This window comes from Monodon monoceros, unplaced genomic scaffold, assembly GCF_005190385.1.
Source record: "Monodon monoceros isolate NGI ecotype Baffin Bay Population unplaced genomic scaffold, NGI_Narwhal_1 Super_Scaffold_12, whole genome shotgun sequence".
In the NCBI taxonomy this organism is placed as follows: domain Eukaryota; kingdom Metazoa; phylum Chordata; class Mammalia; order Artiodactyla; family Monodontidae; genus Monodon; species Monodon monoceros.
In genome coordinates this window covers 55,469,039-55,491,783 of record NW_021703768.1, presented here as the reverse complement: position 1 = coordinate 55,491,783, position 22,745 = coordinate 55,469,039, and the positions used below count along the sequence as shown (strand labels likewise).

Genomic DNA, 22,745 nt, shown 5'->3' with positions numbered 1-22,745 from the left:
TTTCTTGGGGTATTGCTGTTTTACAATGTTGTGTTAGTTTCTACTGTACAGCAAAGTGGAGTTCCCTGTGCTATACAGCAGGTTCTCATTATTTACCTATTTTATACATATTAGTGTATATATGTTAGTTGCAGTCTCCCATTTCATTCCATCCCCTCTTTCCCTGCTTGGTGTGCATACGTTTCTGTGTCTCTATTTCTGTCTTGCAAACCAGTTCATCTGTACCTTTTTTCTAGATTCCACAAATATGCATTAATGTACGATATTTGTTTTTCTCTTTCTGACTTATTTCACTCTGTATGACAGTCTCTGTCTCCATCCATGTCTCTACAAATGACCCAATTTCGTCCCTTTTTATGGCTGAGTAATATTCCATTATATATAAAAACATGGAACGCTTCACAAATTTGCGTGTCATCCTTGCGCAGGGGCCATGCTAATCTCTGTATCGTTCCAATTTTAGCACATGTGCTGCCGAAGTGAGCGCAAGGAAGGCAATTTAATGCATGGGTTCAAATTGGCATCTTAAGAATGTTCTTATAGTCCTTTTTCTGAGGTAGAACTATCTTAGAATATGTCCATAGTGTTGTTATAAGTAAAGCTTTAAACAGAATGATCCAGAAGTCTGTTTTTTTGTGGCATTTAAACTTTGTGTTTTGAACTAAAGCTAAATGGGAGCTAAAGATTATTTTATACTGTTCTCATAGAGATGCCAATACTGTCCCTACTAAATGAGGGCTTCATCAAGATATGTCAGCTCACAGAGGAGAGAAGGAAGATGAATCTTCAATTACAGAACTCAGATATCTGACTACTGATCATCAAGATCAATAAGAAGACAGTGAGGACCCCATGAATTGTAGGGTAATTGCTGGTTAATTTTCATTACCAGGCTTCCAAGCGAGTCTGTGTGGTGTGTGTATGTGCCTTGTGCGAAGTTCAGAAAGTCCTTTTGGGAAGGATGATGAGATAACGGGGAAGGCAAGCAATGCAGTATGCTGAGAGAAGAGACGCCAGTAACTTGCCATTGGCACAGGCTCACTCTTAGCCTAAGTTTCCCAATTCTGGGAACATTTTCTAATAGGGAAATATGGTCTATATCACTAATGACAAGGGGAGATACCAGAACTCTGGATACTTCAGATGGAAGCACATGGATGGGTGGATCACTCATCTTGAAAACTTTGAATTTGTGCTGCAAGGAGAGGTTGCAGAAAGCATCTCTCCTGGTAAAGCATCTCACTATTTAGAAAGTAAATTTTACTTAAAAGGAAACTATGGGTAGACCGTGCAAAATGAGACCCAGAAATAATCGGAAAGGCGGCAGAGGAAAAATGAGAGAGTTTGAATAAATCCTGAAAGCCCAAAGGCTGAGAATACCAAGATAATTTAAAAATACAGGGAAGATTTGAAAATACATGTAGCTGCAGGGAGGGTTGGCCAAAGAACAGAAATAGAGAAAACCATAGGAAATGGAAAAGAGGGGAAATGGAAAGGGATGAAGATGTTACCCTTAACAGGAATGCAGATGCACGTGAAAAGATGCCAAAAAAAGCCAGGCGAATAAGTGCTCCGGATGGAATTTAGTGTATGTAGCTGAGGAGTGAAAACAAAACCCACCACTACACTAGTAATAGAGGGCGGGAAGACTACCAGAAAATCAGGGGAGAACAATGTGGGTCTCAACAGGAGGTAATATATTGTATTCAAAGGCATTTGAGCATACAGCGTAGCATTTAGACACACGATCTAGAGAATGCAAGTGCAAAGGGCAGAATAGGAAAAGAATGTCTGGCCACTCTATATATAAACCTGTAAGTCCGAGCTAAATTTCTCTTTGTCTACTCTGGTTACTGTTTGCTTCTTTGTTGACATGTAAAACATTTCCACAGAGTGGTTTGGGGGGTATTAAAGTGAAACCAGGCTCATGGTAGAAAACAGAAGACTATGAGAGGATTTTATGATATTTGATAGTTGCTTTATAATATAAAAAAAGATTTGTTTTTTTTTTTGGTTGTTACTGTGTGCTTTACAGAATCAGTCTCACGGCTTAATAACCTTACACCTTGAGCACCTTTGTATTTTGTGCTTAGTTGCAAATACTTTAAGCAACAGCTTTATTATTTCTTCCTGGATCAGCCCCGGCTCCCCTTTGAGGAACTATGTCTTCCAAGAATTCAGCTGGCCACATAGTCCTACCCCTAGAGTTTTGGGGAAAAGATTTGATTGTAGCTGCATATTTGTGTTTTTGTTCCAGTGGAGTTAGAATTTACCTTGCAAGGAGTAAATACTCATCCTTTGGCACCTGGTAGATGGTATAGCATCTTAAAATAACCAGAAAAGTAGTACAAGAATCTCTTAACTTACCTTTCTGCCTCCAGCTCATCTTCGTTTTTTTTTTTCCTAGTGAAATGATCTTTAAAATAAAATAAAATAAAACTCACTTACCATTTAACATCGTAAGTGAGGTTTAAACTAACCCAAAGAAAGAAAAATATCTGTAAGTTAAGGGGACTTTTAAACTAAAATATCGACTTTTGTGGCAACCTTTTGTCATCTGGGAAAAGGCAGGTCTCTAGGAAGAAAAAAGAAGTGTGAAGAGGTGGGAAGGAAAAAAAAAATGGAAGAACATCTTCGTCATTTAAGAAATATTTCACAGACACCGAATTGTGTTCTAGATACTTTAGCGTTTCATTAACATTTTGGGCTCCTCAATTAGAGTGACAGTTTTCTGAGAAACAGGATTATGTCCTTTTAGTTTTCTTGGCACCAACCACAAGGTCAAATAGCTAAATTCAAAAAATTTTATTCTCTTTAACTTTTCTACAGCACTTGACTCTGTTGAGAAATTTCCTTTCTAGATATTCTTTTTTTTTTTTCTTCTCTACAGACACTGCTAGAGTTGGGCTCTCATCTGTCACCTGGTGTCCCACCTGCAGTTTTCTCTCCCCATCCCTCCCATTTCATCCTTCCCATTGCCATCGAAATTGTCTTTGATTAATTCACATCCCTGCTTAGAAACCAGTGATAGCTCCTCACTGGTGGATGCTATTATAGGCTATTATTGTGGGCACTAGCGGAAAAATTACAAAAATCTTTGGCCTTGTATCTAAGTCCAGTCCCAGTGGATGGAGGATAATCAGTTCCTCCCTCGCCATTGGGCCCAGTCTTCCTTGTTCTCCCCAGAACCTACTCTACAGCCACACAAGACATGTGGCTCTCCAAGTGCCTCCTATGACTAACCTGGGTCTCAGAAGGAGAACATAGCTGTGGAGACCTGAACCTCAGTTGCAGTGGAGAAGAGAGGAAAGATTGAAAACCAAGGGGCTTGTCTGAACAGTGGTGACCTCAGCTGTCTGGGCAAAGCGGTTTACTAAAGACCTCAGTGGAGAAATTCTGTGGCTTAAGAGCAGAGTGGAGTGTATTGGTTTGTGTTCAGTGTATTTGCTCTATTGTTTTGGATGGGAGAGGGGTAGTGGTTGGATATGGGAAGGCAAAAGGATGAAAGTACAAGGGAAGTGACAAATGCCTCCATTTGTCTGAACTTACTGTGAACCGCTCTAATCACAGGTATCAAGTTTCCTGGAGAACAGGTTCATGGGTTAAAGAGAGGCTTTTGAGCGGGTATTTTTGGCTCTGATTATGGATGCTGTTAACCACAGTGTGCCTCCGTATGTATCATAACCATGGTGACCATATGTTTCCAGGTTAGTATGAGTCAAGGTGGTAAATTTTAATATTTACTTGGGAAAATATGGTCACCATAGCTATGGACTACAAAGAAGAATGATCCTTATGTGACCAGTGCATGATATCCCCAGTCAGCAAACAACTAGGAAAAATTGAACGTATTAAATAAAACAGTATGAAGTATGGAGAGTCCAAATCAATTAGAATCTGATTTCTACCACCCTATGTTACCTTCTTCTGACCAGTTTGGTAAATTTTGTCTTCTTTAACCTTAAAGTGGCCGATTCTAGAGTTAAACTGATTAAGCATACATCTTTGACCTGGTTTTGAAATCCAGGAAATTATGAATTTTTATGAATACATTGCAGTAGGGAACGAACACACCACCAAGTTTGCATGTGACCTTGAATTTAAAAAAAGCTGTGCTACTTCCCACAATCACCATTAGCATTTGGCCAGAGCATCTTTTTTTGAGCCACATGTAGGCACTCTGCAGGTTCCTTGTAATACAAACAGGCAAAACATAGAACGTCGGACAGGTTGCTTAAATCAGGGAGGACAGATGTTGTAACCATTATTGCCTCCCCTCACCCCACTCGAAGGTAGCAGAAGAGCACCTTGCTCTTACCTCCGTATGCTCTGTACATCGTCTCAAATATCTGCTCTTATCCGAGCTCCACCAGAATGTGGACCACTCATCCTGCAGATTTTCCTTAGACATCGGAGTTTCAGTAATCAAGTATCATCTTTTTAAAAAAATTTTTATTTATTTATCTTACTGACTGACCTCCGACACTATGTTAGTTCGATATTTCTGTGCATTAAATGATCAGCACAAGAAGTCTAGTTGCCATCTGTCACCACACAAAGTTACTACAATATTACCGACTATATTCTCCTTGCTGTACGTTTCATCCCTGTGACTCATTACTTTTGTATCTGGAAGTTGTACCTCTTAGTCTCCCTCACCTGTTTCCTCACCGCCTGCCCCCACGTCCCTCCCCTCTGGCAATCACCTGTTTGTTCTCTGTTTTTATGACTCTGTTTCTGTTCTGTTTGTTCATTTGGTTTTTAGATTCTACATATAAGTGAAATCATATGGTATCTATCTTTCTCTGTCTGACTTATTTCACAGCGTAATACCCTCTAGAATCATGTTGTCAAAAATGGCAAGGTTTCATTCTTTTCTTGGCTCAGTAATATTCCCTAATCAAGTATCATCTTACCAGACTCTGAAAGCCTGTTCATAATTAGTGCTGCAAATGAAACCAAACTTCAGAATAACTGGGCTTCCCTTTACATTTTTTTTTTTTCTAAATAAGTAACCAGGCAGGTGTTCCACGTGAAGTGGGCATATCAGGGTCCTTGTGATTTCCTTTTGAGCAGGAAAAGTGTAAAACACGAGCAGCAATGTGATTCAAGTCAGTGATGTACCACTGAATAGGGCTGGGATGCTGAGTCTATATTCTCAGTATCACCTTTATGTTCTTGTGTAGATCAGGCTTCCGCTTGCCTTCTTTGTGGTTGAACATCATATTACAAACTCTCAGTGTTCCCTTTTGACCCCCTGGACACAGTTGTCTTGGGATTTGCTGGCATTTGGGAGGGCTCTGACAATGGTGGAACAAATCTATTCCTGTAATGGGGTATCACGGTGGCTCTGCTGCATAAGACAGGATGCTTGATGTCTTTATCTGCCCTCCCAGACACTTTCCCCCCAACTTCACCTTGTTTTGTGCCCCAGGAGGCTGACCTGTGTGGACCAGATCAATGAGCTGCCTTGCCCTCAACTTCCAGTTAGGTTTGGCAGTGTGAGCTCTGGTGGCAGATGGAAGGGAGAGAGGAGAATGAGGTCCAGGTATTCATTTCCTTGCCTCTATGCCTGGGTGCTAATGGCATGCTGGCCGCCTCCCTCAGCTGAAGGCCTCAGCTCCTGTCAGCTCCATACAGCCTTGCCTCTGGAGTCTGTGTTAGGGCCTCAGGTGTTAGCAGTGCCCTTCTAGTACTAGCTCTGACGTAACACACCATCTCTTGTGTTACGTTATGTTTTGGGTATCCCTGCCCATACCTTTGTAAATAGTCCCTTCATTAAACTCCCCTCAAATTACCCATTTCAAGTATGGCATCTGTTTCCTCTGGGACCCCAACTGATACAGGGAGTTATTCTTGAATAAATGATGTTGGTGGAAGAGTCCTGAAGGACTGTATCAGTGACCCCCAGAACCTGGCAGTAAGCAGTGTAACTGATGCTCCTCTGTAAGTCGCCCCTGGATGCTGCCCGTGAGAGGGAAACTCTGACTGCCTGTGATTTCTGTTGCTGCCATCTGAGGCCGCCTGGGTTACCAGCCTCCTTGCCCTGGGGCAGCTACACCACAGCTCTGACTTTTATTTGGAGCCTGGGAGAAAGGAGGAAACAAGTTTTCTCCATTAGTGCTGTTGGACAGAGGAGGCTTCTGAATCAGCAAGGGAGAAGAGGTTTTGAAGCATCACCAGGTCTCTGGTGGCCCTCATCTCTCCTCTGGTGCTGGTGGCCCAGGTCCATCCTGGCGGCAGGTGTCAGCGAGGGGAGCTGCGCCGAAGCACCGGGCCTGGTGCCTCCCTCCTGTAGTCTTCTTTGGCACCCCTGTCCCCTTGCAAAGCAGAGCCCCATTAGCAAGTGAAATGTCTTAGTTTCAAACAAACTAACAGGCCCTGCAGTCTGCCAAGTTGTCTGGGTGAAATCACAAAGAGATCTCAGTGTCCTACGCCTAGTTGGGGCCTCCTCTCAGGGGACTGAGTAATGCTTTCATGACAGGAGCAGGACTCACTTTCTTCCTGCTCGAGGGTGTCCAGCTCCGAAGCCGTGACTCCTTTCTGCCAGTGACCCTGCCTGACCAAGCCTAGGGAGGTCCCTGGGAGCTGGGTTACCCTCTGTCCACTGTCAATTTAAGCAACTTGGTCACTGTTTGGGATTCGATGGATCCCCTCTCTTGCATCCTTTTCCAGTTCCAGGTTCCCTGAGGGAAGCTTCCCTCTCCACTTGACTTTTCTTGAGTAGCTCATCAGAAAAAACCCAGGGACTGCTCCAGATTGAGGAAAGTGGGCAGGGACACTACCTCTGCCCAAACCAGCAGCCAACTTTATCAAATTCTGGTAGCACAGGAGGGAGGAAGATGCCAAGTAGAGTTGAATTACTTGGCAAAGAAATAGTAAACAGCAAAACAGTCATTTCAGAGGGCAGACTGTTTGCCTCACTAATAAAGCATGGCTCACGATGGAAAATAACTCAGGAGAAAGTAGGGAGCAAATGGATTTAGTTGCTATGGGAACGCAGTTGGAAAAAAACATGCAATATGTAAATACCGTAATTTGGTATTTTAATGTACTTCTTTTCCATGAAGAAAATGCTTTGACAACTAAAACTAACAACTCATTCCTCTGCTATACACAGAACTGATTGACAGAGGCTGGGCAAGTGGGTTTCTGAATTCCATTTTGCCCCTAGGAGCAAATAGATCTTTATTCTCAGGTGTAAAAATCAAACATCAAGAGCAGTGGTTTTCAACTCTGGCTGCATGTTAGAGTCACTTGGGGAACTTGAAAAAAAATTGGCCACACCTGGTCTGATTAAATCAGTTTCTTGGGGGTGGGGAGGTGGGGGGTACTGGGCATTGGTACTTTTAAAAAGGTCCCCAGTCTTGTCTTTCCTAATGGGCAGCCAATGTGGCAAACCACTGGCCTAGAATCCTGATTTGAAATACTTGGCGAATATGGATCACTTATTTTGCCATACGCCTTCACTAGGTTTTATTTCACCCGATTTTTGTTTGTTTGTTTGTTTTTATGGCCACGCTGTGTGGTGTGTGGGATCTTAGTTCCCCACCAGGGATCAAACCTGCACCTCCTGCATTGGGAGTGCGGAGTCTTAACCCCAGACCAACAGGAAAGTCCCCGATTTTTGATGATTGGATATTTTAATACCAATACTATGAAGTGATTAGCAATCATCAGTCTTTCATTATTAGTGTTATTATCTTCACCATAATAGATTAGTGTTTCTCTTATTATTTAGAGCAAACATATGATACTATATTACAAATCATTATCATTTAGCCATAATAATAAAGATGATTAATTGCTATTATTTGAAAAATTATAAATTGATAACCTGGGAAGTTTAGACGTTGCTCTGAATGTTGGTATCAGTCTATATTTTAATAATTACCATTATAAATTATCATTAAGCTATGTAATAAATTGATAGAAAATATTCTCACAGACATAATTGTTCAACTTGCTTAGCAATAGTCTACACTGGAGCTGGTAAGTGGCATAATTTTTGTTTTCCAGATGGGAAAAAAATGTTACACACAAGAGACATGTATCTTGCATTAGTTTATATGTTGCAACCATGGCACACCTGTGTGCAGAACTCCAAAATTTCAATTTATTTTTTCTAATTGCCTAGCTCCTCTGTCTTTATCTCTGTCCAACATGAAGTCTCAACCCTTCTTCTATGGGGATTACTCCAGGAACAAGTTAATCCAGAGCTTACTGGTACCCAGAGAGAATTTGAATAGGTAGGGAAGGAGGGTTCATTGAAAAGTTAATATTATAGGAATCAAGAATGGATTGTGAAAATCTCACTTGGTTGTCCAGTCTACATTCAGGTGGTCAGGAGGGATAGGAGGTTACTTGGGATTCCAATCTATGGAAATTTTGCTTTCTTCTGAAACATTCTCACTCTTTTTACCTTTAACATTATCTTTATTATGTTCAACCTTTGGAGGCCAGCCCTCAGGTCCAGCCTGACTAACTTCAGGTTATACCTTCCATCCAGGCTGCTGGGTCTCCTGAAGATAGACCCAGCATGAGGGCTCCTCTTGCAATGTCTCCTCTGATTGTTTTTGAGATGACCTCCTCTTACCCTCCAGACCAGGTTAGATTCTTTATTCTCTGTTATCTGCTTCCATAGCACCATGAAAAAGCCTCCTTTGTAGCCCTTAGCACAATAATTAATTCATAATTACTTACATAATGCTAGCTGTTCCCAAAAGGCAATCAGTTCCATGAGGGCAGGAAACAGTAGTCTTCATCCTTGTATCCTAATTATCTTAGCACAGTCATTGGCACATATTGGATATTCAATAAATACTGTTGACTATGACTGTTTTTTCCTCCTCTGTGCCTATTAATTAAAGCTACCCTGTTTCAGATACTTAACAATAATTTTTATTAAAAATTTTTTTTGTTAAGAAAATTTTCAAATGTTCTACAAGTAGAGATTTTATAAAGAACAACTATGAGTCTGTCATTCAGCTTTAACAATGACTACATCCTGCCAATCTTAAGCTTTTTTCTAATTAAAATAGATAATTTTTAGACTTTCAGTGTCAGCTCTGAAACATCTTTGGATTGAAAGTCACCACTTCCGTTTTTGCAAGAAACATTGGAATAAACTATATACCAATGACTTTTCTGAGACCTATCAGAGAAATGAAGTTGCAGGGCAAATCACCACCCTGAAATCTGGAGAGAAAAGTGAATCCAAAGAGCCACAGCTTAGATCTGTTTATCTGAAGTAGAAGCTGCAGGTAATTTTGGTAGTAAAAGAGATAATTTTGATGAATTGCTGGAAGCTGAGTGTGAGCTAGCCCGAAAGTGAGAAACTCCTGGTGCTATAGTCTTAGGGGGTCCTCACACTTCTGTGGGTTTCACCTCCAGGAACACTACCAGGTTCTCATGGTGAACGTTCAAGAGGGATTCCCTGTGGCTTTGGCAGGGGAGGGGAAGAGTAGTCATTGTGATATGCCATGAGCATGTTCCCTAACCAAGGCCTACTCTCCAAGGGGAAAATGCCAGAACCTTATCTCACTGGGGAAAGAACATTCCTCCCACTCGAACTCCCTTTAGCCTTCCATTCTCATTTAAGTCAGGAGAAAGCTACAAGAAGCACTTGTGAAGGTCAAAGTCCAGAGACTAAAGTCCACTAAAACTGAGATATAATCATATGTTTATAGAATGCTTCCTCTCTCCCATACCTTACCACAAGGCTTACCAAAGGCAAGAATAAAATAGTCTGAAGAGACTAAGCATCAGGCCCAGACTTAGGTATGACACAGATGTTGTAATTATCAGATAAAGAATTTAAAATAATAGCAATGATTTATAAGTTAAGAGCTCTAGTGAAAAAAGTAGAAGAAGACAGTATACAAGAACATGTGGATAATGTAAGCAGAGAAATGGAAATTCTAGGGAGGAATCAAGGGAAATGCTAGAACTAAAGAAAATACTGTAGCAGAGATGAAGAATGTCTTTGATGTCTCATCAGTAGACTGGACACAATCAAAGAAAGGATCACTGAGCTTGAAGATAGGTCAATAGAAACTTCCCCAACTAAAATTCAAGTTGAAAAAAGAATGGGAAAAAACTCCCACAAAGACCAGAACTCATCACCCAAGAACCAAAAGTACTATTTCAAAGGTGTAACATATGTTTAATTGGAATACAAGCAGAAGAAAGAGAGACCAGAACAGAAGAAATATTTGAAGTATAATGGCCAGGGACTTTCTAAATTAATGACAGACACCAAAGAACAGATCCAAGAGGCTCAGAAAGCACTATGCAGAATAAATACCTGCTTGACATATCATATTCAAACTGCAGAACACCAAAGACAAAGAGAAAATTTTGAAAGAAGCTAGAAGAAAGAACACCATACTTGTAGAGGAACAAGGGTAAGAATTACAGTGAACTTCTCATCAGTAACCTCATGAACAAGAGGAAGGTAGAATGAAATGTATAAAGTATTGAGAGAAAAACTCAGCCAACCCAGAATTTTATATATGCTGAAATTTTCCTTCTAAGGTGAAGAAGAAATACAGGCATTTTCTGATAAACAAAAAGTGAAGGAATTTATAACCACCAGATCTTCTTTTCAGGAAATGTTAAAAGAAGTTCTTCAGGCAGAAGGAAAATGATATAGGTCAGGAACTCAGATCTGTATAAAGGAAGTGTTAGAAAAGGAGTAAAGATAATATCTTTTATTTATCTTATTCTTAATTGATCTGAAAGATACCCATTTATTTAAAGCATTAATAATAACTATGTATTGGGTGATTAAAGCATACGGATAAGTGAAAGGAATGACAGCACTTTCATAAGAGATGGGAAGGAGGAATTAGGAATACTCTGTTATAACTTACCTGCATTCCTATATAGATAGGAATAAGTTGAATTAGAAATTAAAAATACTATTTACAGTAGCACAAGAGTAAACACTTGGTGTAACTCCAACAAAATAAGTACAGGAGCTGTATTCAGAAAATATAAAAATCAGTATTTAAAACATTAAAGAAAAGAAGATCTAAATAAATGGAGAGAGATTCTGTATTCATGGATTGGAAGATTTAATATTGTTAAGACATAGTTTTTCCCAACTTGATCTATACATTCAAAAAAAATCTCAAAATCCCAGCAAGTTATTTTGTAAACATTGACAAACTGATTCTAAAATTTATATGGAATAACCAACACAATACTGAAGAATAGACACATAGATCATTGGAACAGGCGAGAGCCCAGAAATTGACCCACACAAGTGTAGTCAACTGACCTTTAACAAAAGAACAAAGGCCATTTAATGGAGAAAGGATAATGTTTTCAGCAGATGGTGTTGGAACAATTGTGTATCTATATTGAAAAACATGAGCCTAGACACAGATCTTAAACCATTCACAAAAATTAACTCAAAATGTATCGTAGACCTAAGTGTAAAGTACAAAGCTATAAAACTTCTAGAAGAAAAATGGGAGATAAATCTGGATGGCCTTGTGTTTGGTTATGAGGTTTTTTTTTTTTTTTTTTTTGCGGTACGTGGGCCTCTCACTGTTGTGGGCTCTCCCTTTGCAGAGCACAGGCTCCGGATGCGCAGGCTCAGCGGCCATGGCTCACGGGCCCAGCCGCTCCACGGCATGAGGGATCTTCCCGGACCGGGGCACGAACCCGTGTCCCCTGCATCGGCAGGCAGACTCTCAACCACTGCACCACCAGGGAAGCCCCTGGTTATGGGTTTTTATATCTAACACCAAAAGCCTAATTTTTGAAAAATTGATAAATTGAACTTTATTAAAATCAGTAATTCTGTTCTGTGAAAAATGCTATTAAGAAGAATGAAAAGACAAGCCATAGACTGGCAGAAAATAGTTGCAAAATACATATCTTATAAAGGACTTGTATAAAATATATACAAAAACCTTAAAAAAACCCAATAAGAAAACAACCCAATTAAAGAAATGTAAGGACGATCTGAACAGATACTTCACCAAAAAAGATGTATAGAGGTCAAATAAGCCTATGAAAAGATGCTAAACATCATTTGTTTTTAGCGAATTGTCAATTAAAACAACAGTGAGATACCACTCCACACCTATCAGAATGGCCAAAACCCAAAAACCTAACAATACCAATTGATGACAAGGTTGCAGAGCAATAGGAACTCTTATTCACTGCAAAATTATTCAGCCACTTTGGAAGCTAGAATAACAGTTTCTTACAAATTTAATTACAGTTTTTTATATGATCTAACAAGCATCTTGTAGGTATTTATCCAACTGATTAAAAAACTTATTCCCTTACCCAAACTTGCACATGAATGTTTATAACTGTTTTTTCATAAGCACCAAAAAAATGGAAATAACCAAAATGTCCTTCAATAGGTGAATGGATGTAAAGACTATGTTACATCCATACAATGGAATATTATTCAGTGATAAAAAGAAATGAGCTATCAAGTTATGAAGAGACATGCATGAATCTTAAATGTATATTGCTAAATGAGAGAAGTCAGTCTGAAAAGGCTACATACTGTATGATCCCAATTATATGAAATTCTGGAAAAGGCAAAATTATAAAGATGGCAAAAAGATCAGTGGTTCCAGGGATTTAGGGGTAGGGATTTAAGGATGAAGCATGAGGCATTTTTTAGGGTGATCAAGCTATTCTGTAGGACACTATAATGGTGAGTATATGAAAAAAAATGCATTTGTCAAAACCTATAGAGCTTTAGAGTGCAAAGTGTGAATCTTAATGTATCCAAATTAAAAAATGGTTTAGGAAGTCAGGGGATTCCAGGATGGAATGGATAATGTGACAAATATGACAGAGCAATCTAGCTGTATTACCGATGTATGAAACAACTCACTGAATGGGGTGGAGGAAAAAGGTGCTGACCTAAGTAAGTCTGGAAATTAGCAGAGTCTGTAGGGCTAAAGGCAAAGTGTCCGTAAGCATTGTATATACTCTAGTTAATAAAGTTGTTTCCCATGGGAGCCTGGATTAACAATTCTGATACTGCTATAATGTATACTGGAACTAAATGATTAAGTTAGTGGATGGTGCATGGTGGGAACCAGGTTTTTTAACTGTTGGAGTGGGATTACAGGTAAGCAAGGGGAGCAGGTTAAAATGATTCTCATAGTAAGAGAGTTGGAGATAATAGTATGAACTCGTGTTTAGCCTAATATAGATGATTACATGTAGTAATATTTATTTATATATATGATTATATTCATGGGTTAGTGTACACACATGTATTCCCTTGCTCTGTCAGCTGAGAGGACCAAGAAGCAATGCTACCCCTGTAGCAACCAGTACACTTAGCACCTGGATCTTGGTTCTAACACCATTCTCCAGTATAAGAAATAAAGAAATAGCTAATTCTAGCACAGAGACAGGATATTTACAAGTTGATCCTGGAGCATCTTCTAGTGCCAGAAAGTAAGGAAGCTCTAAAACAACAACAACGACAACAACAACAACAACAAACCCCGGGGAATTCCCTGGTGGTCCAGTGGTTAAGATTCCACGCTTTCACTGCTGAGGGCCCAGGTTCAATCCCTGGTAGGGGAACTAAGATCCCACAAGCCCTGAGGCACAGCCAAGAAAACCAAAACCAAAACCAAAACCACCCGCCTCACCCCAGTGCCAATAATCGAGGTATGTCAAAGGGACATAGGAACCGATGGCAAAAGCTGGAACAATCTGAAAAACAAGATAAATAAAATAATATTGGATCATAACCAAAAATATAAAATAAATACCATGAGTTCATACTGATATAAACAATTGATTAATAAATAACTGGGAGAGAGTTGAAAACTTCCATGTGGAAGGATTCCATGTAACTTATGCAGATACTCTACCCTCAAGGAGGGGAAGCATAACTCCCCACACTTCAGTGTGAGCTGTGCATTCCAAAAAGCACAGTATGGAAAGGGGGAATAAGCAGTAATTTCACAGTGGAGAAATATGACCAACACTACCTGGAGCCAGGTGATTAACATCAACAGTGATAAGTCATGTTGATAGCAGGTACCCTTGATATGATGTGATGAAAATGGTACTTTAATTCTGGGATCTTCCTCCCAAAAAACATATAACTCCAGTCTAATTAGGAGACACATTTTAACTGTGGAACATTCTACAAAATACCTGACTGGGATTCTGCAAAGCTGTCAAAGTCATCACAACCAAGGAAAGTCTGAGAAACTATCACAGCCTAGAGGAGTCTGAGAAGGCATGACTGTTAAATGTAATGAGGTGTCCTGGCTGGGATCCTGGAACAGAAAGAGAACATAAGGTAAAAACTAAGGAAATCTGAATAAAGTATGGACTTTAATTAATAATGATGTATCAACATTGGTTCATTAATTGTAACAAATGTACCATACTAATGTAAGTTATTAATAATAGAAGTAACTGGATATGGGGTATATGGGAACTCTGTACTATCTTTCCTTTTTTTTTTTTTCCTGTCAATCTAAAACTGCTCTAGAACAGTTTTTTTTTTTTTATAAAAAGATAATTTTTAGAAATGCCTTCTGGGGTAGAGATATAGTAAATCCAGCCACTATTTCAGAGTCTAAGGGGAGGCATTTTACTTGCAGGAAAACAGGATGTACGGAAAGGCGTCAGAGCCCCTGACACGTGATCCAAGTTCTGGATGGATGTTCACTTGTAATTTGAAATAGCCTCCATCATCTACATTCAGTGGTACTAAACTGGGGTGAAGCCACCATGTTGAGGGTGTTTTGATTTTGTCACAATAATGGGGGGATGCACAACTGGCACTTAGTGGGTGAGAAACAGTAAATGCTTAATATCCTGCAATGTATAGAATAGCTTCCTGCAGTGAAGAATTGTCTCACATCCTGCATGATTGTCTCTGAACTTCTGTTTAGGTGGAAAACCTGTTGAAAATGATCTAAGCCCAGACTCAATCTCCGTTTTATATGTAAGCACTAAAGATTTTTTTGCATGCTTTTAGTACGCACTGAATTTTCCAGAAATGTCACCATCATGTAAATGCAAGAGAAGATTGTAATTTGCTTCGTTCAGAAGAGTTCACCTTTTTGGAAAAATCATACCATTGAAAGTAATGTGGCTTTTGATATTTGAGTCACCAATATAGCACGCTTGAAAAAAGCTTTTGCGTTTTTGGTGTTTTACATATAAATAGAGTAACTATATAATTTAGTATCCACACCAGACACTTTTGAGTGTAAAAAGGAGGTGCTGTTAATAATTACCAGGAAAATGGGCACAGACATGATTGTCCCAGGAAAACTGGGTCATACAAGGGAACCTGGGAAATGTAGTTTTAGGTTTTTAGCCCCACAGTCCAGGAAGATATACCACAGACAGATTAGAATGGATGTTGAGTGGGAAAATCCCCCAGTCCTTGGTGATGCTTTATCTGTTTATCTATCAGTTACTGAGAGAGGTGTGTAAAATTTCCCTCTATGATGGTGGGTTTGCCAGTTTTCCCATGGTTCCTTCACCTTTTGCCTTCTATCAGTATTTTTGAAGTCCTACTTCTTAGCAGCATACAGTTTGTAAGTGTTATAATATCCTAGTGAATAGAACTTTGTATCAATTTGCAATGATCCTTTTAGTGTCTAAGTAATACTTTTTTGCCTAAAAATGTATTCTCCCTGATATGATAGCTCCCTTTCATTTTCTGTGACTTTTTTCTTTTTAAAAAAATTTTTTATTGGAATATAGTTGATTTACAATGTTGTGTTACTTTCTGCTGTACAGAAGGAAATCAGTTATACATATACATATATCCACTCTCTTTTAGATTCTTTTCTCATGTAGGTCATTACAGAGTATTGAGTAGAGTTCCCTGTGCTATACGGTAGGTCCTTATTAGTTATCTATTTTATATATAGTAGTGTGTATATGTCAATCCCAATCTCCCAATTTATCCTGCCCCCGGTAACCATAAGATTGTTTTCTACATCTGTGACTTTATTTCTGTTTTGTAAATCTCTCTTTTAATTTAGTATTTACTTGGCTGAGTTTATCCTTTTACTTTCAATGTTTCTGCATTCTTATGGTTTTCTGTTTTTTTATGGTTAGCATATACTTGGATTTAAAAATGACAACCTTCGCTTTTAGCTGAGAATTTAATCTATTACACTAAATCCTGGTTGCTCCTTGATTTGGATTTATTTATATCTTATTTCATGTTTTTTCCCTCACGTTGTCAATGTTTATTTCCCGCTTATTGCCTTCTGTTGTTTTTTTTTATTTTTATTTATTTATTTTTTAACATCTTTATTGGAGTATAATTGCTTTACAATGGTGTGTTACTTTCTGCTTTATAACAAAGTGAATCAGTTGTACATATATATATGTCCCCATATCTCTTCCTTCTTGCGTCTCCCTCCCTCCCACCCTCCCTATCCCACCCCTCTAGGTGGTCACAAAGCACCGAGCTGATCTCTCTGTGCTTTGTGGCTACTTCCCAATAGCTATCTATTTTACGTTTGGTAGTGTATATATGTCCATGCCAGTCTCTCACTTTGTCCCAGCTTACCCTTCCCCCTCCACAAATCCTCAAGTCCATTCTCTAGTAGGTCTGTGTCTTTATTCCCATCTTACCCCTATGTTCTTCATAACCATTTTTTTTTAGATTCCATATATATGTGTTAGCATATGGTATTTGTTTTTCTCTTTCTGACTTACTTCACTCTATATGACAGACTCTATGTCCATCCACCTCACTACAAATAACTCAATTTCGTTTCCTTTTATGGCTGAGTAATGTTCCACTGTGTATATGTGCCACATCTTCTTTATCCATTCATCTGTCGATGGACACTTAGGTTGCTTCCATGTCCTGGCTATTGTAAATAGAGCTGCAATGAACATTTTGGTACATGACTCTTTGAATTATGGTTTTCTCAGGGTATATGCCCAGCAGTGGGATTGCTGGGTCATACGGTAGTTCTATTTTTAGTTTTTTAAAAAACCTCCATACTGTTCTCCATTGTGGCTGTATCAATTTACATTCCCACCAACAGTGCAAGAGGGTTCCCTTTTCTCCACACCCTCTCCAGCATTTATTGTTTGTAGATATTTTGATGATGGCCATTCTGACCAGTGTGAGATGATATCTCATTGTAGTTTTGATTTGCATTTCTCTAATGATTAATGATGTTGAGCATTCTTTCATGTGTTTGTTGGCAATCTGTATATCTTCTTTGGACAAATGTCTGTTTAGGTCTTCTGCCCATTTTTGGATTGGGTTGTTTGTGTTTTTGATATTGAACTGCATGAGCTGCTTGTAAATTTTGGAGATTAATCCTTTGTCAGTTGCTTCATTTGCAAATATTTTCTCCCATTTTGAGGGTTGTCTTTTAGTCTTGTTTATGGTTTCTTTGCTGTGCAAATGCTTTTAAGTTTCATTAGGTCCCATTTGTTTATTTTTGTTTTTATTTCCATTTCTCTAGGAGGTGGGTCAAAAAGGATCTCACTGTAATTTGTCATAGAGTGTTCTGCCTATGTTTTCCTCTAAGAGTTTGATAGTGTCTGGCCTTACATTTTGGTCTTTAATCCATTTTGAGTTTATTTTTGTGTGTTAGGGAGTGTTCTAATTTCATTCTTTTACATGTAGCTGTCCAGTTTCCCCAGCACCACTTATTGAAGAGGCTGTCTTTTCTCCACTGTATATTCTTGCCTCCTTTATCAAAGATAAGGTGACCATATGTGCGTGGGTTTATCTCTGGACTTTCTATCCTGTTCCATTGATCTATCTTTCTGTTTTTGTTCCAGTACCATACTGTCTTGATTACTGTAGCTTTGTAGTATAGTCTGAAGTCAGGGAGCCTGATTCCTCCAGCTCCGTTTTTCGTTCTCAAGATTGCTTTGGGTATTCGTGGTCTTTTGTGTTTCCATACAAATTGTGAAAGTTTTTGTACTAGTTCTGTGAAAAATGCCATCGGTAATTTGATAGGGATTGCATTGAATCTGTAGATTGCTTTGGGTAGTAGAGTCATTTTCACAATGTTGATTCTTCCAATCCAAGAACATGGTGTATATGTCCATCTATTTGCATCATCCTTAATTTCTTTCATCAGTGTCTTATAATTTTCTGCATACAGGTCTTTTGTCTCCTTAGGTAGGTTTATTCCTAGATATTTTATTCTTTTTTTTGCAGTGGTAAATGGGAGTGTTTTCTTGATTTCACTTTCAGATTTTTCATTATAGTGTATAGGAATACCAGAGATTTCTGTGCATTAATTTTGTCTCCTGCTATTTTACCAAATTCATTGATTAGCTCTAGTAGTTTTCTGGTAGCATCTTTAGGATTTTCTATGTATAATATCATCTGCAAACAGTGACAGCTTTACTTCTTGTTTTCTGATTCGGATTCCTTTTATTTCTTTTTATTCTCTGATTGCTGTTTGCCATTTGTTTTTTATTGATCAACACCAGTTGCCCAGTTTTTCTATAGTAGTTTGGAAATGATATACTCAATTTAAATTGTTTTAATGGTTACCCTAAATTTTAATAGATACATTTAATTTAGCAATGTCTAAAGATAGTTAATATTTTATTCTCCTGTACAAGAAATCAAATGCCTTAGCTTCAGTCTTCTTTTTTTTCCTTTAGTTACTGTTGTCATGACTTATTGGTTTAATTCTACATTGATCTTTTAGCCCCTCAAATGATCATAATTGTTACTATTTTTATAGTCCATGTTTATTTATGTTTACCCCATTACCCGTTTACTTTGTTCTCCAGTCCTTCTTGCATCTAAGATCTACTTTCTAGGATCATTTTCTTTCTTAAATACATCCTTTTTTGAATATTTCTTTAGTTCTTTAGAGAGTTTTATTTGTTTATTTGTTTGTTTGGTTGGTTTTGGCTGCATTGGGTCTTTGTTGCTGTGTGCAGACTTTCTCTAGTTGTGGCGAGTGGGGGCTACTCTTTGTTGCGGTGCGTGGGCTTCTCATTGCGGTTGCTTCTCTTTGTTGCGGAGCCTTGACAGGCTCTAGGTGCATGGGCTTAAGTAGTTGTGGCACGTAGGCTCAGTAGTTGTGGCTCCTGGGCTCTAGAGCGCAGGCTCAGTAGTTGTGGCTCACGGGCTTAGTTGCTCCCCGGCATGTGGGATCTTCCTGGACCAGAGCTCGAACCCGTGTCCCCTGCATTCTTAACCCCCTGCAGGCAGATTGTTAACCACTGTGCCACCAGGGAAGTCCTTTAGTGAGTTTCTTTAATGAGTTTCTGTTAGTAACATATTCTCTTAGTTTTGATTTATTTAAAATTATCTTTCACTTTCAGTCTTTAAAAAAATTTTTTTTATTGAAGTATAGTTGATTTACAATGTTGTGTTAGTTTCTGCTGTACAGCAAAGTGAAATAGTTATACATATACACGTATCCACTCTTTTTTAGATTCTTTTCCCATATAGGTCATTCCAGAGTATTGAGTAGAGTTCCCTGTGCTATACAGTAAGTCCTTATTATCTGTTTTGTGTGTAGTAGTGTGTATATGTCACTCTCAGTCTTAAAAGTAAATTTCGTTAGGTGGAGAATAGTAGGTTGAGATTTATTTTCTCTTAGCACTCTAAGCTTACCATCTTATTGGGTTCCAGCTTACATTGCTGTGATTGAGAAATCCGCTGTCAGTCTAATTGTACTGTCAGTCCAATTTAAATTATTTATTGGTAATCTGTTTTTTCCTCTCTGGTTGATTTAAAGGTCTGTTTGCTTTTGATGTTTGAAGTTTCTCTGCAATGGGTCTAGGTTGTTTTTTTTTTCCTTTTCTTTCTTATCTTTTTTGGGGTTTATATTGTTTCCTGAATCTGTGGATTTTGCCATACTGTATTTTGTGTATGTTTTTCAAACCTATTTTTCGATTTACTCACTCTCTCCAGTTTTATATGGTTAAACTCATCAGCTGAGTTTACACTTTCAATTCTTGTGTTTTTTTTATTTCTAGGAGTTCTATTTTGGCATTCTTTCCAATCTGAATTGTTAATTTTGATAAGCTTTTTTTGCCTTTAAATAGGAAAAAACTCCCCCAAATTAAATACTCTAAGGTTAAATAATTTCTTTAAACACATTAAATGCACTTATTTCACGTTCTGTATCTGATAATGATAATATCTGTAGTCTGTCATTCTGATTCAGCAATTTCTTCTTCTCAGTCTTGATCATGGTAGCTTGTTTCCCTGTGTGCCTGGTAATTTTAGAATTTTGAGCTGATGTTACTGGAAACTTCATCTGTGAGAATTCCTGAGAATTCCTGAGGCTTGAGTTTTAAGTGTTTTCCTGTAGGGAAAGTTTACTTTGCTTTTGCATGACCAACACAGGACCATTTAAAATGAAGATTTCAACTTGAGTTTTTAAGTTTACATATATATTGTGAATTTTACCTCAGAGAATGTGAACTTGTGTTTAGGGATTTATAGGGAAATATTTTTTTTTCCTGTTCCATCCGGAATCTAGTTTGACTCAGACAGTGTCTTTATAGACTTTTGGTATGGCACTATTTCTTCTTTCCTCTGAGGATGGTCCTTTGGGAATCCTAGCTTTATGCAGTGGTCTCCTATCTGACCTCCAACTCTGCCCAAGCCCTGGCTTAGTCTGTTGTCTCTAGGGCTCTAATCTGCCAGGAACTGGCAAATTCCCCCAGGGTTCCAGCCCTCACTTACCCCTATGTATCTGAACCATTTTATATGCCTAACACAAATCTATGTTGATTTGAATTGCATGAGAGAGATATGAGATTCTTTCTGTGTAACTTTCTAACATGTAATGAAGGGAGCAAAGGTTATAGGAAGGGATCAGCTCAGTATAAGGAAGACTTCCCAATAAAATGAGCTATTTTATAAGGTAGTGAGTTTCCTGTCACCATAAGGATTTAAGAATAAGCTAGACAACCACTTATTGGGGATGATTAGGTATAGAGGATTGGATTGGAGTGGGCAAGGATTCTGCCATCCTCTCCTTCTACTTGCTTGATGCTGATCTGCCTGCCAAAACCAAATCTGTAATACACTCAGGAAGAAGACTCCTTTCCCTGGTCATCTGAACGTTTAAACTATTGGCTTAACCAGCCTGCTCTCTTCCCGCAAGAAGATGGGAAGGTATCTTCTTGACACCTGGCAGCAGAGCTGTCTGGGCCTGACAGGCTGCACCAGAGCATGCGATGCCTGGGCTGCCAGGGACTGCTGTTCACGTGGCTGCATCTCTGGGCTCTGTCAGGTGGCCATGGTTTGCCTTGGCCACATTGCTGTCAAAGGTTGACGGTGGACGGGGGCAGGATGAGTGAGCAACAGGTGTTACCAGGAGTCTAGACAGAAAAGTATCCTTACACCCACAGGAGCATTTGTTTAAAATAGCTCTTTCACCAAATATTCTTCTGGTGGCCCTGGGCCCGTCGGTGCTGTGGTTGAAGGTCATTTGGCAACTTTCATTCTTGTAATCAGAGAATGGCTTCTGAGGCTATAACGTCATCAGTGAGCTAAGCCAATTAGCTCAGCCAGGAGAGGATTATACACACCAGCTCTGGTGCCAGAGCAACTTCATGCAAGCTGATTTTACAAAGCTTTACTGTTTTTGCTCGCCCTGTTTTTGTCCAGGGCAATCGTAATTTAACTGGGATGAGGCCCCAGCAGGTGATACCTTTGGGTGCTTTTTTAACTGCCTTTGGAGAAACTCGGTGAAAAGTGTTCATACTCTCATGTTTGGTATAGTAAAGAGAAGAGAATTGCCCTGCAAACATGGGCAGTCTGTTTATATGAAGAGAGTAGTAAAATGTCCTTTTTCGGTTTGGGAGGAATTGGAAAAACTCTCACCGAGCTCAGTCATGGGGGACTGGGATGAGGCTCTATCAAGAGTGTTGGGATCCTGAGGGCCCTGCGTGGCACCCAGGCTGATAATAAGGATAAAGCCAAGGGATCAAGTCAGATGTGAGCCAGAGGGGACTGTTCTGTGTTTGTGCAAATTAGTGCTCTGGGTTACACATACGATTGAGGTTAGTGTAAGGTTATTCTGGCATGTAAAGGACAGTGAGTTCATATGTGAACTTGAGGAACAAGAGCTGAGTTTGTTATGGGATTTCCCCCCAGCCCCGCCACCAAAATAATTTCTTCTTTGTTTTGGCTCTTGTTACAATAGCATCTTGAACTGTGAGCAGAAAAAAAGAGATAAAACAAGACTATAAAAAAGCCCACCCTTCCAAGGAAAGCTACTGGTAACATTTTGATGTATATCCTTCCAGATCCTTTTCTGTGTGTGTGTGTGTGTGTGTGTGTGTGTGTGTGTGTGTGTGTGTGTTGTGTGTGTGTTTCTTTTTACAGAAATAGAGCCAGACTCTGTCATCCTCTTTTCCTACTTCTTATATTGCTTCAGTCAACAGATAAAGAATTACTGTCACATGCCTGATCCTGTCCTAGGCACTGGGGGTACATTGATGAACAAAACAAATCTCTTGCCCTCATGGAGCTGATGTTCTAGAAAGCATTCTGTAGTGAGCATCTTGTCATACCCATAGATCCTCTTATGGAGGAGCGTTTTTAGGAGCTACATACTATTCCATGATAGAGACAGACAATAATTTCTTTGTATCCTGTTGTTGGAAATTCAGATGCTTTGCAACTTTTCCCTCTTACGAACGATGATTTGATGAACATTTTGGTGGCTAATCTGTGTGTACATCTTTATTAGAGTAAAGGCTGTAATGGAAAATTAATAAAACAAAATGTTCCCTCTGGTAAT

General features: G+C 39.0%; 1 non-coding gene across 1 annotated transcript; it reads right to left on the bottom strand.

Annotated features, from left to right (window-relative positions):
* Positions 1 to 383: 383 nt before the first annotated feature.
* On the bottom strand, positions 384 to 487 carry LOC114893564. The gene has a single exon (XR_003792980.1). It is a non-coding gene; the product is annotated as a U6 spliceosomal RNA (small nuclear RNA).
* Between the last annotated feature and the right edge of the window lie 22,258 nt (positions 488 to 22,745).